The 12,217-nt window shown below is 57.3% G+C and overlaps 1 long non-coding RNA gene across 1 annotated transcript; it reads right to left on the reverse strand.

The window, feature by feature from the left end:
- Nucleotides 1–2,935: 2,935 nt before the first annotated feature.
- Nucleotides 2,936–11,815, reverse strand: LOC138924673 (uncharacterized). The gene is made up of 3 exons (XR_011439730.1): nucleotides 9,016–11,815; nucleotides 6,963–7,673; nucleotides 2,936–6,641 (listed from the first exon to the last, which is right to left on the reverse strand). It is a non-coding gene; the product is annotated as an uncharacterized lncRNA (long non-coding RNA).
- Between the last annotated feature and the right edge of the window lie 402 nt (nucleotides 11,816–12,217).

A 12,217-nucleotide genomic window follows, 5' to 3' on the forward strand; every position in this document is an offset into this window, starting at 1 on the left:
CCATCCCAGAGACTTTGCGGGTGCAGAATCTGAGAGAAGGGGAGAAGGGAGAAGCCCGGCATGACCAGGCCCAGAAAGGGGAAGGGACGGAGCCAAAGGCTCCCAGGAAATTAGAAGCAGAGCCAGGTTGTTTCCTGGAGGGGGTGGCCCCCTGGAAAGCCAAGGGCCTCCCTGCACTTACTAGGGCTTCTACGTCTCAATGTGCGTCCCTGGACCTCATCTGTGACTCCTGCCTTCTTCCCTCGCCTTCGCCCAGGGCGCCTGCATTTCCTGAGATCCCAGGGAGCGATTGTCTCCAAGGCCTGAGGAGCTGCTGTGGCCACACCGCATAGTCCTGTTCTCAGGACGCTAGACAAACAGAGGCAAACAGAGGAGAGGCTTTGGGCCGCTGTGAGGTCTGGAGAAGGCGGGCAGTCAGTGCCAGCACCCCGAGGCCCCAGCCTGGGGAGCATCCCGCTAGGAGAGTGTGCAGACAGGAGGGTAGGAGAGAGGGAGCCTGGGAGGAAAACACTAGAAAGCTTTAGGAGGGATGGCCCTAAGATGGGAAGCTAACTGCACAGCAGTGGGCTCGTGGAGTCAGGGCCCCTCTCTCCAAATAGCTGCTGGAGGTCTTTGGGACAATTCCTGGTGGCTCCTGCTTCAACATATATCCAGGCCTTATCTTTTAGTGATTCACTCTGACATATTTATGGATGAATTAATATAGCTGGGATTTGCTTCAAAATCATCCAGCTGCCGGGAGGGGGGAAAGATGTCCTTGAAACAAAATTGGCCACGAGCTGATGATGGTTGAAGCGGATGATGGGGCCGTGGGAGCTCCTTGTGCTATTCTATTTTTGTACATGTTTGGCGATTTCCATTATACAAAGTTCATACGGCCAGAATCAGCCGTTTCTCTCCAGCTCCGTGCTCTGGTCCTCTGGCCTGGATGCCTGCAGAAAACCTCCCAGGCCTGCCTGCTTGGGCCGGGCCCCTCCAGCCTATTCTCAACATGGCCACCAGAGGGGGCCTGTCACACCGTCAGCGTGCGCGCTCAAACCCTCCAGTGGCCCCATCCGGCTCAGAGTACCCCGGCCCCCAAGCCCACACTCTGTCCCATCCCTGTTACCTCTCAGGCTGCTCTGAGCCACACGCACCTGCCTCTCCAGCCGCCTACAGTCTCCTCCATGACCCCTAGGCCCCTAGGTGCTGGAGGGTGTGAGGGAGGTCTGACTTGACCAGACTCAGCCACCCCTCCTGACACTCCGAAGGTGCAATATTGCAATATTGGGACACAGTTATACTTTCAAAAGAAATCTGCCATTGTTTATCTGAGTTCAAATTCAACTAGGCAACCTATCCTTAAAAGACTACAAGCTCATACCAAAGGAACCACGTTGTCATCTTAACACTCCCAGCGCCCAGCACACCAAGGTGCCCCCTCCTAGCAGGCAGTTGCAAAAATCATCCTTTGGGCTGATGCACCGCCTCGCCCAGGTGCAAGGATTTCAGGCCCACTCGCTTCGGTGGCAACGTGCCTTTTGTGGTGCACAACCTTCCCAACCATTCATGGCAGCCCTGCAGGGAGCCAGAGAAGCAGGTGCTTCCAGAATGAGATGGAAACAGTCCCCCCAGCTCCTTCTCCCTCTAACGGTGAGCAGGGACCGGGAGGGAGGGACCCTGCCACGGCTTTGACTGGCAGTCCCCTCTGAGTCCTTTTGGATTTGGGCCCAGCTGGGAGAGGTCTGAATCTTTGCAATGCCCCGCGGTGGTGGGTAGAGGGGCCCCATGCCAGGCGCCAGCTGCCCCCGTGGCCCGAGGGTGCCTACTCGAGCCATTCCAAGTAAACATTTGACCAGCCCGGCCCCAGCCCTCATCCCACACCAACACTTGGCCCTTGTTCCTGGACAGGCCCCTCTGTGTCCTGTCCTTTGTGGCTGACATTTCAGCCGGGCCCTGGAGGGGCTGGGGTGACCTCGTGCCTCATCCCCATTCTGCAGACAGGCCTCAGGGAGGTGGTCCCTGTGGCGGCGGGCACTTGGCAGGGGAGTCCCAGCAGACGGGCCGTCGCCAGCCTGGGCCGGTCACCCCCCTGAACACTCCACGTGGGCTGCGGGGCTGTGGAGCCCGTGGGTCTGACGGTAGAGCCATGGGGCCGCCAGCTGACTCGGCTGCTTTGTTCCAGGCCTGGAGTGGTCTGAGCGCGGCAGAGGACTGTGGCTCCTTCTTTGCTGAGAAGCCACAGATAAGGCCGGCGACAGGGCCTGATAAAGCGTCTGTCAGAGGCTCCCTCCCAGACAGGCCCCACTGTTCCCGCCGGCCCCAAGGGCCCCTGCAGCCCAAGCCTGGCTCCAGAGTTCAGCCCCTCCCTGGAGTCGGAGCCCTTCTCTGCCAGAGGCTGAGCAACAGGCTGGCAGACCCCTCCCCACCCAGGTCTTCAGTCCAACCCTCAAAAGTTCCTAAGGCCTCTGGGCCCGAGAGTGAAATAAACTAATCCCCTGATTGATTCCCATGAAGAGAATGTCAGGAAGTGCGCTGCTCTCAATGGAATTCCAGACTGCGGTCCTGGGGACTTGGGGGGTGGGGTAGGAGGGCCTGGAATCTCTTCCTACAGCCCTCAAATGACCTCCCCAGTCACCTCCTTCATGTCACAAGAGCCCACTCTATGCCAGGCTCTATGATGGGTAAGGGACCCAGGAACAAATAAGGCATGGCCCACGGCCGCAGGAGCTTCCAGGCAGAGGGCACTGGAAGGTCCATCCCACACGGACCTCACCCAGGCCTCCATGCCAGGCCTTCCGAGGGGGCTGGCCTGGAGTGGGAGGTGCACGGAGGGACACCTAGTCAGCCTGGGGGCTCCTAGAGTGAGACTCAGGGCCAAAGGGCTGGTGAATGGAGAGCCGAGGTGCCCAGGAGCAAGGAGTCTGTGGCGTGATGGAGGCGGCACAGCCCTGCCCTGGGGGAGGCCCAGTCTGCTGCGGGAGCTGGAAGGCACCTTTGCCCAGCCCAGAGAATCAGCTCTTCTGAAGCCGGGCCCCGTGGTGTCCTGAGCGAGACAGGAGGGGGTGACGGTTCACCATGTACCTACCTGGCCGAGCAGCCCACCCCTCGAGCTGAGTTGATAATAAAAGTACTCCCCACACTGATACTCTTCAGAGTGGGAGGCAACACTCACCCCGGCCTTTGCTCAGGAGGGGCCCTGCCCCCATGGGCATGAGGGGGAAGCTTGGATGGTGGCCCAGGCAGGCCAGGCCTTCAGCCTCTCGCCCTCCCCTAACCACAGTCTTGCTGGGCTCTGTGGCCGACTTCCTGTGTGGCCTTCGGGAAGTCACTCCCCTCTCAGGGCTTGGGACAATGACTTCGGAAGAGTGTGGAAAGGTAGGAGTTGTACAGCTGTCCCCAGCCAGTTGATCCTGGGGGCATTGTGGACATGGGTCAGTGGCAGGTGGGGGTGGGGCTTTGCCGCTCCACTGCTGGGTGATCTTGGGGTCCTCAAGCCTCTCTCTGAGGCATCTTGCCCATCTGCAAAGAGAGGGGCTCCTCTCAATGCCATCTCATAGGCCCCAGGCTGGGAAAGCTGAGCGCTCCCTACTCCAGGGGGACCTGAGTGCCAGCGAGTTGTCACATCTAGTGATAAAGACTATAATTTTCTCATCACAAAGCAAAGCAACAGAAAAAATAAAACAAACAACAAAAAGGGGGAAAAAAAAAGCCGCGGTCCCATTCCATCCCTCAGTCCCAACAGCACGGCATCATCTGACCCTGGCTCATGCTCCGTCCATGACGGTCCCTGGCAGTCCACGGCGGGACAGGATGGGAGGGGCCTGTGTGCTGGAGGGTGCTCCTGTCCCTCAGGGTGGCACTGGGGAAGCTGGAACGTCCCCGAGTCCTGTTCTGGGACAGGCACATCCACGCTCTCCATCTCATTTACTCTTCGCCAGCTCTCCAGCCAGGACGCTTCTTCTCCTTTTGACCTTTTCATTGAGGTATAAGACGCATAGCACGACCCGCAGAGATCTCCGCTTGTTAACTTTTACACACATATAAACCCATGTGACACCAACCAGATCGCGATACAGAAAACTTCCCTCCAGCCTCGCCCAGTCAGCACCCCTGAGGGTAACTGCTGTCACCACAGATTAGCTTCACCTGTTCTTGGACTTCTTATGAATGGAATGACACGTGCCAGTTCCTGGCTGCTTTCACTCGACAACACATCAGATTCACCCACGTCAGTGCGTCCATCCATCAGTCTTGTAGTTTATGTCGTGGCTGGGTATTACTCCGCTGCACGACGGTGCCATGCCTTATCCAGCCATTCTTCTGCTGATGGACGTCAGCGTTGATTCCATTTGGGGGCTATTGTGACTGACAAGTTGCCTTTGGGACGTGAGCATTCATCTCCCTTGGCTGTGGACCTCGGAGGGCCCTCCTGGGTGAGGGCAGGTGGATGCTGAGCTGTCACAGCTATTTAGGCAGTAGGAATGCATAGCCCATTGTACAGATATGGAGACAGAGGTTCAGAGAGTTTAAGTAGCTCAGCCAAGCTCACGCAGTTACTACGTAGGTGAGCCTGGTCTGGAATCCAGAAATTTCCGACACCAAAGTCTTCTTGGGGAAGGCCAGCTTCCTTGTCCATCTTTTTAATCCTGCTTTTTAGAGCAGGTAAAGGGGGTGCAAGGGTGGAGGGAGCCAAAAGAGAGCGGAAGCTAAGGGGTGTCCCAGACAGCCTGCTCTGTAGTTGGCTTCTAGGGATGTCCAGGCCACCTCGGGAGGGCACAGCTTCACCCGAGGGTGACGCAGAACGAGTGGGGCACTCAGAACCACACAGGGCACAGCCAGGCTGGGCCCTCGCTCTCCAGTCTCATGTCCTCCCTCTCTCCCCACTCGCTCCAGCCCCACTGTCTTCTTCGACATCCCCCAAGGATGCTGAGCACATGCCTGCTCCCCGCCTTCCACCTTCAGCTCCCTCTTTCCAAGCCTCTCCTGCCCCAGACACTCACAGGGTGCATCCTCCACTTTGGGGTGGCCTCTGCTCAACTACCCAATCTAAAAGAGCACCCCTATCCCGTGCTGTCCCCTCCCCCTTTTACCTCCGTCTGACGGGACATTTTGTGTCTGTTTGTTTACTGCCTGTCCCCCACCTAGAACGAGAACCCTGGAGGGTGGGCCTCCCCATCTTGTTCAGTGCTCCACCGTCAAGGTGTGCAACGGTGCCTGGCACCTGATAGGCTCTCCAGAAATACTTGTTGGATGAATGAATGAATGAACGAACGAAAAGCAACCCCTTGGAGCAGCTAGTGGCAAAAGTCCCAGGCCAGGAGGGGCTTTTGTTGCCAGACTGGCTGCTGATGTCCAAGTCCTGAGACTAAGCTGCACCACGGCATTGGTCTAGAGCCGCTGGGCATGGGGTGGCAGGGCCCAGCTTGAACATGGTGGCCTCCAGGCGTGGCCATGACTCAGCTATCACAGCCAGCTCGGAGGGGAGCGAGACGGGCAAGGGCGCCAGTGTGCATCTGGACGCTGCTGGGCTGGCCCTTTAGGATGGGGGGAATTTAGGGCTCCCGAGTGAGGGGGAACCGATGGCCACACACCTCCCCGTATGCCTTTACCCTTGTGGGGGCTTAGAGATCATCTTCAAAACAGGCGGGGCTGGGAATGATTTGAGGGGTCTGGGAAGTTTCTGCCTCCCCTCCACCCCTGCCTAGCATATATTCTTCATTCCCCACTGCTACTTGCTGGCCTGAGAGCCTTTGCTGCTTCACGTTACAGCTCTGGGCCTCAGTTTCTTCCTTCTGTAAAATGGGTGGGACTTGGCCATGAAGGACAGTGAAGAAACAGCCCTAGTTCATGCCGGCATGAAGTCTCATACCCCAGAACAACTGTGTGTTGTCTGACAAAGTCCTGCCCTCTCTGGGCTTCACACTCCCATATGTCAAATGAGGGAGTATGGTGGAACCATCTCTAAGGACTGAGATTCTCTGCTGGGTGAAGTGAATGACCTCCTGTCCTTTCCTGAGGATGAGCAAGTTTAACGGGGGAGGAAGGGAGGGAGCTGAGGGAAGAGGTGAGGAAACGAAAGGTGAGCTGCGGCAGTGTCACGCCTTTGCCCTGCCCTGGGCTTGCTGGAGGCTCCTCTCTGAACCCCCCAATGCCTGGCTGAGATTGGACAGTGCAGCGTGGGGGCGGGGTGGCTGTCTGTCCTACTGCTTCCCTCTCTTCTATAAACAGGGCTCAGACTCCCAGGGGTGACCAACACCAGACCACAGTTGGGCCTCGTCTCCGAGAGTTTGTTCAAGCTGCTCACCGTTCTACTTGTCTCCTCATCAGCACTAAGACGGGGGAAACGTAAGGCCACTTTTCACTCCAAGTCAGAAAGAGACCCAATTTTCAGATGTAGAAACTGAGGGCTTCCTAGGGATCCCACAGACCATTCATTTGAGCATGTAAGTATGCCCAAGCCTGGGCTTGCAACACGTCAGTGTGTCAGTGTCACCTCATTGAAGTCTCATACAAACCTGTAAAGAACATATCATTATCCTCCCCATGTGATAGATGGAAGAACTACCACTCAGAGAGGTTAAGTGACTTGTGCAAAGTCACACAGCTACTGAGTAGCAGGGCCAGGCTCTGACTCCAGATCTGCTCTTCAGGCTTCCTTCCTGTGGATTGGTGGAGAAAGGGGAGTGGTCGGTACTTCTGGAGACCAGGAGCCTGAAACAGTAATTCTGCCAGCCAGGGGTAGTGGGGGAGGCAGGGCCTTTGCACCTGCTGTTTGCTCTGTCCAAAAGCCTTCCCCTAGGTCACTGCCCTGCTCACGCCCACACTTCACTCAGGCCTCAGCTCCCAGGGCCCTGCATGAAGACCTTCCTCCCAGGATGCTGAGTCTAAAACAGAACTCCTCCCACTCTCCTCACCCCTTTATTCTTCTCCATGACGCCTGTCACCATCTGAAGCACCCTCTGTGCCACTGACTCGTTTACCGTTTGCTTATTGCTTGTCTCCCCTCAGAATGTGAGACCGTGTCTGTCTTCATGCTGTAACCCCAAGGCCTAACACAGTGCCTGGCACAGCAGGCGTTCAGCCATCATTCGCTGCGGGAAGCCGTGAACGACTGAGGGCCCTTTTCCCTAAGAAGTGAAAGAAACGGAGCATCCGTCAGCTGCCAGGCCCGGAGGAGAGGGGCGACCCACGCGCGCCTCACTGCCTGCGGAGATGCTGTTAACCCGTTTCACGGAGGGGCACTTGAGGCTCCTCCAGCATCAAGGACCCACGGATGGTCCCCCAGGGTCGGGGCACGTGACCCCGAGGCCGTCTGGCTCCAGGCCCAGCGCTCCTTTTTGGAGTGGGCGCGGGGCCCAGAAAGGGGCAGGGGTGCCCCGGCCCGAGCCCCTGCCGCTGGGCTGTGCGGCCGAACCCTGGGCCGGGTCCGGACCCTCGCCTGGCGCCTCCGGCCCCCGGCCCGCGCGGCCTGGCTCCGTCCCCGGCTCTGTTCCCGGCCGCGGGCGCTCGGGACGGCGGGCTCCCCATCCGCGTGCACCGCGACTTCCCGGCCGCCGGCCGCTCTGCGCTCAGCCGAGGACGCGCGGGCCCCGCGGGCGGCGGGCGGGGCGCAGCCGGTCCCGTGCTCGGCTCTCCGGCGGCCGCCGGGCCTGTGTCATCCACCAGGAATTTCTGTTTTCCCCTCCGCGGGGCTGGAAGAAAAAACAATAATTAGGTCACTGGGCAGGCGGCAGAGAGGGTGTGGGACAGGCCAGTGGCGCCCTGTTGGGCAGGGAAGGGTCTGGGAGGAGGCTGGGGAAGGAGAGGCCCCCGCCGCGCTCCCCGGCCCCTTCCTGCCCTCCCCGTCCCCCCTGCCCGGGAGGCCGGCGGCGGAAGCGGCGGCATCTCTGACCGTCCCCGCCGTTCACTCCTGGTGCATTCATTCCAAGCACTTCTTTGGGCACTTCTCTGGGCACTTCTCGTGCGCCAAATTCCGTGCTAGGCGCTGGGACTGAGCGCTGAACGAAAGAGAAGGAAGGACTCGGTAGGAAAGACCGACGAGCAGAGACGCAATGAGGCCCAGCGAGGGAAGGGCTGCCCGGGGCTAGGAGGTTCGGGGGACTATGCTTGCCAGGAGAAGAAGGGGTGGGAGGTAGCCAGGGAAGGCTTCCTCCAGGAGGTGGCACCTGCACAGAGGCCTGGAAGAGGAGTGAGGATTGGTCAGGCCAAGTGGAGCGGGAGGCAGGAAGGGTATCACGGGTGGAAGGAACAGCATGTGCAAAGGCTTGGAGGTAAGAGGACAGCGCACGTCACAAGGACTGAAAATACAGTAGAGAAGCATCGTAGGAACTCTTAATTCAGAATGTGACTCCAGTGATTAAAGAGACATACTTTTGTTTCCAAGAGGCCCCTAAACACAAGCCAGCTACTTTATGCTCAACTGAAAATATAGCCACCCGTTTCTACACTGGAGGAAAATTGCTTTGGACTTACTGAGAGGTACTAGGTCCGGGTACTGTACCTATGGGCAGTTTACGGGATCTTCAAGGGTCGTTTGGACTAAGCATATTTCTTACCTTTCCCTCTGACCTTAAGCCAACTCCCTGGGAAAGATGGGAGGCCAGAGCAACCCCATCTGGCTGTATTGTTCAAAGTATGAGTGATAAGACTAGGGAGGTGGGCAGGACTGGAGCATAAAGGGTCTTACAGGTCAAAGTAGGGGGTTTAGACTTTATCTTAAGGGAACTAGGGAGCAATGGTTTGAAGCGGGGGGAGGGGACAGGACCGGATTTCTGGAAACTCATAGCTGATAACAGGCACCGTTTATGTGGCTGGTTATGTGCCAGCACGGGGCTGAGGTTTTACACACATCTCACTGGGCTTGATGACGGTCTTAGGAGAATGTTTCTTAGTCCCATTTTATAGAAGAGGAAACAGGCCAGGGAGGACATTGGCCCCAGGTTACCTGCCCAGGAAGGGCAGACCAGAACTGAAATGTGCTGGGGGGCCCTGTTCTGGGCGGTCTGGTGCGAAAGAGGGCAGCTCTGTCCCTACCCTCAAGGAGCTTTTTGTCTGCTGGAGGCCATGGTGTGTGACGTATTAGTCAGAGCCATGTCAGAGTGGAGCTGGCTTCTCTCTCCCGTGACGACCCCGGGAGGATTGCCCAGGACTGGAACGTTGATCTTTCTCCACGAGGCTGTCTAGGCACCCAGGCCCCGTCCACCTCGTTGCTCTGCCATCTGGATGTGTCCACGTTGGCTCCCTCCGCATCCACATTCTAGGCCGAGGGAAGGGGAGGGAGGAAGTGTGTCCTTTCTCCTTAGGGAACATCACTTCTGCATCTTCAGCTGTGTCTGTATCTGCAGCTCTATCTGTCTCTGAATCCACATCCACATATGAATCTGCATCTGTATCACGGATCCACCAGTTACCTGGTATCCAAAGCATCAGCTTTGAGGATGGAAGCTTTAGTGCCAAAAAAAAAATACACCAGCCCCTGGCGGCGAAGCGTGGAAACACAAAACAGACGGCAGGGAGAATCATTTCACTTCCCATTGACTCCTATTGGTCATTTCTTAACAAAAATATTCCTGCCTGTAATACTCGATTTACCTGAACAAAAGGAGAAGCTTTTGGTACAGTTATGATAAAAGAAATGAATTTTTTAAAAAAATGTTTCCTTATGAAATTGGGGTGTGTCATTTACATCTGTGGGTTTTATGGGTCAGCAGATATGGAAGCTGCCTGGCAAATGGTTGACAGACGAACGAGACAGGGCCCTGCCCTTCCTGGTTCTTTCAGCCATGCCGCGCTCCCTGAGAGGAGGCGGTGCCCGGTCAGGCAAGCAGGGTCTCTGCAGAGTGACCTGGTCTGTCTTTGGGCAACCATCAGGAGAGCGATTTGGGAGACAGAGAGGTTCTCAAAGTGTGGTCGTCCGCCAGCAGCATCAGCACCTGGAACTTGTCAGAAATGCAGATTCTCAGGCCCCGCCCAGGCCTACATCAGAAACTCTGGGTTGGGGCCCAGCTACCTGTGTTTCCACAAGCCCCCCAGTGATTCTGATATAAGCGGAGGTTTGAGAAGCACTGGCCCAGGGCCCTCACCCTGCACTGAGAGTTGGAAAACCTTGGTTCTAATCCCGGACCTGGCGGTCCAGGCTCCGTGACTTTGGGCAAGTCAGGTGCCGTCCCCTGGGCCTCTGAGCCTTTAGGTGTAAACTGACGAGGTTGGCCCTGGGAGCTCGAGGTGAACCACATGGTCCTTCCTGCCTGGGACAGCCGGTGACCTCCCAACATGACTGCTGGGAGGGGGGCCTGGGTCTGAAGGAGGGAACGAGGCCGTCTTTGGAGGGAGGTGCTCTCACTTTAAAGCATTCTGGTGACAGGAATGTGGAAGTGGAGTCACGTCAGACTCCCTTGAGTGTCCTCCTGGGGTGAGGCCCCAGCAGGAGCCATGCAGTCCTACCCGTACACGGCTCCCTGTCATGTGAGAAGGAAGAGGGTTCTCAGTGCATCTGGACCAGCCACGCACCAGGAGCTGGATCTGGTGAGTGCTCTCACCAGATGTTGCCCATCTTTCTGCCTGGGCCCAAGACCCCCAAATCTGGCACTCCCAGGTCGTTACTAGAAGTGGAGACAGCAGAGCACCGGATCTCTGCTGGCCGAGCACATAGGGGAGACCCTTTGCCCATCTTGTCCTGCCTGGGACTCCTGCCTCCTCCATGCAGGGTATCTGAGAACAGTCAGGCTGTGGTCCTGGCATCTGAGGATGAGCTCCATCTCCTGACCCCAGGACCATTTAGGCTTCAGTCGGGGCAGGGCCCTGACTCAAAGTCTCAGGCCCCAAAGAATAGGCCTTGGATGGCACAGGTGCCCTCCTGGTGGGCACTTACCCTGGTCTGAGCCTGAGGAACCCAGGCTGAGAACCACTCATGTCTGCCTTCTTTTGATCCCCATTCCATGAGATTCTGTCTGAGCAGGACTGGTGTGGGGAGGCAGCCTGGGGTGTGGTAAATACAGATCTGGAGCCTAACTCAGGACTCTGGGTTCCAACCATGGCTTTGCAACTAACACTGACTTTATGTGTTATGAGTTTAAAAAAGCCAGTCTCCCCTCTGGGCCTCAGTTTCCTCATCTGGCCAATGGAGTCATAATATGTGCCTGACTTTGATGCTCAAGAATGAGGCAGGTGGAAATGCCCTGACAAGTCTTGGGTAGGATGCCCCGTCTTCTTGGGGCTTGTGGGTAAAGAGCCTGGACTTGTGTTCTGGCTTCACAGCTCTCCAGCTAGATGCCCTTGAGCAAGTCACGGGACCTCTTGAGTCTCAGCTTCCATGTCTGTGAAATGGGCTGAACTCCCAAGCACGGCAGAGGAGAGAATGATGGGAAAGGCGCCAGGCACCCTGTAACCACTTGATTTTTATGTGTCGAATTAGTTATCCACAGCCGTGTAACAAATTGTCCCCAAAGTCAGCAACTTAAAACAACACACATTTGCTATCTTCCAGATTCCGTGGGTCAGGAGTGTGCGCATGGCCTGGCTGGCCCTCTGCCCCGTGGTCTCTCCCAGGCTGCAGTCAAGCTGCTGGCCAGGACTGCAGTCATCTGAGCTTGACGGGGGACGGATCTGCTTCCAGGCTCACTCACGTGCTTGTTGGCAGGAGTTGGTGTCTCGTGGGTTGCTGGACCGCAGACCTCTGTTCCTCACTGGCCTTGCTGGCCTCGCTGGCTGGTGGCCAGAGGCCTCCCTCTGGTCCTTGGTGCATGGGCCTCTCTATTGGGCAGCTCACAACATGGCAGCTGGCTTCACTCAGAGAGAGCAAAGGGTGCCCAGGATGAAAGCCGTGGTCTGTGTGTGACCTAGAATCAGAAGCGACATGCCATCATTTTGCTGTATTCTCTTTGTTGGCAGCAGTCGCTGAGCTAGCCCACACTGAAGGAAAGGGCACTGCACAGCGTGTCCATACAGTGGGCAGCGGCACGGGGGCCACCTCAGGAGCTCCTGACCGCACCTGGAAAGCCCTAAGAGAGAGGGAGCTCTAAATGGGGGGAGATCCTGGGAGAGGCCAAAGAGATGTGCTCCCTGGGAGGGGGGCTCCTAAGACAGGGTCCCCAGGGCCTGCCCACCCTGATTTTTATCTTCACGGCAGGGCCTGTCTGATGAGGGTCGGGGGGGGGGGGGGGGGGGGTTGATGCGGGAGCTGCATTCCAGGGCTGGGTACTTAACATTCCATTGGAGCTCTCAGCTAATTATTGCC

Source organism: Equus caballus, chromosome 1 (assembly GCF_041296265.1).
Source record: "Equus caballus isolate H_3958 breed thoroughbred chromosome 1, TB-T2T, whole genome shotgun sequence".
Lineage (NCBI taxonomy): Eukaryota > Metazoa > Chordata > Mammalia > Perissodactyla > Equidae > Equus > Equus caballus.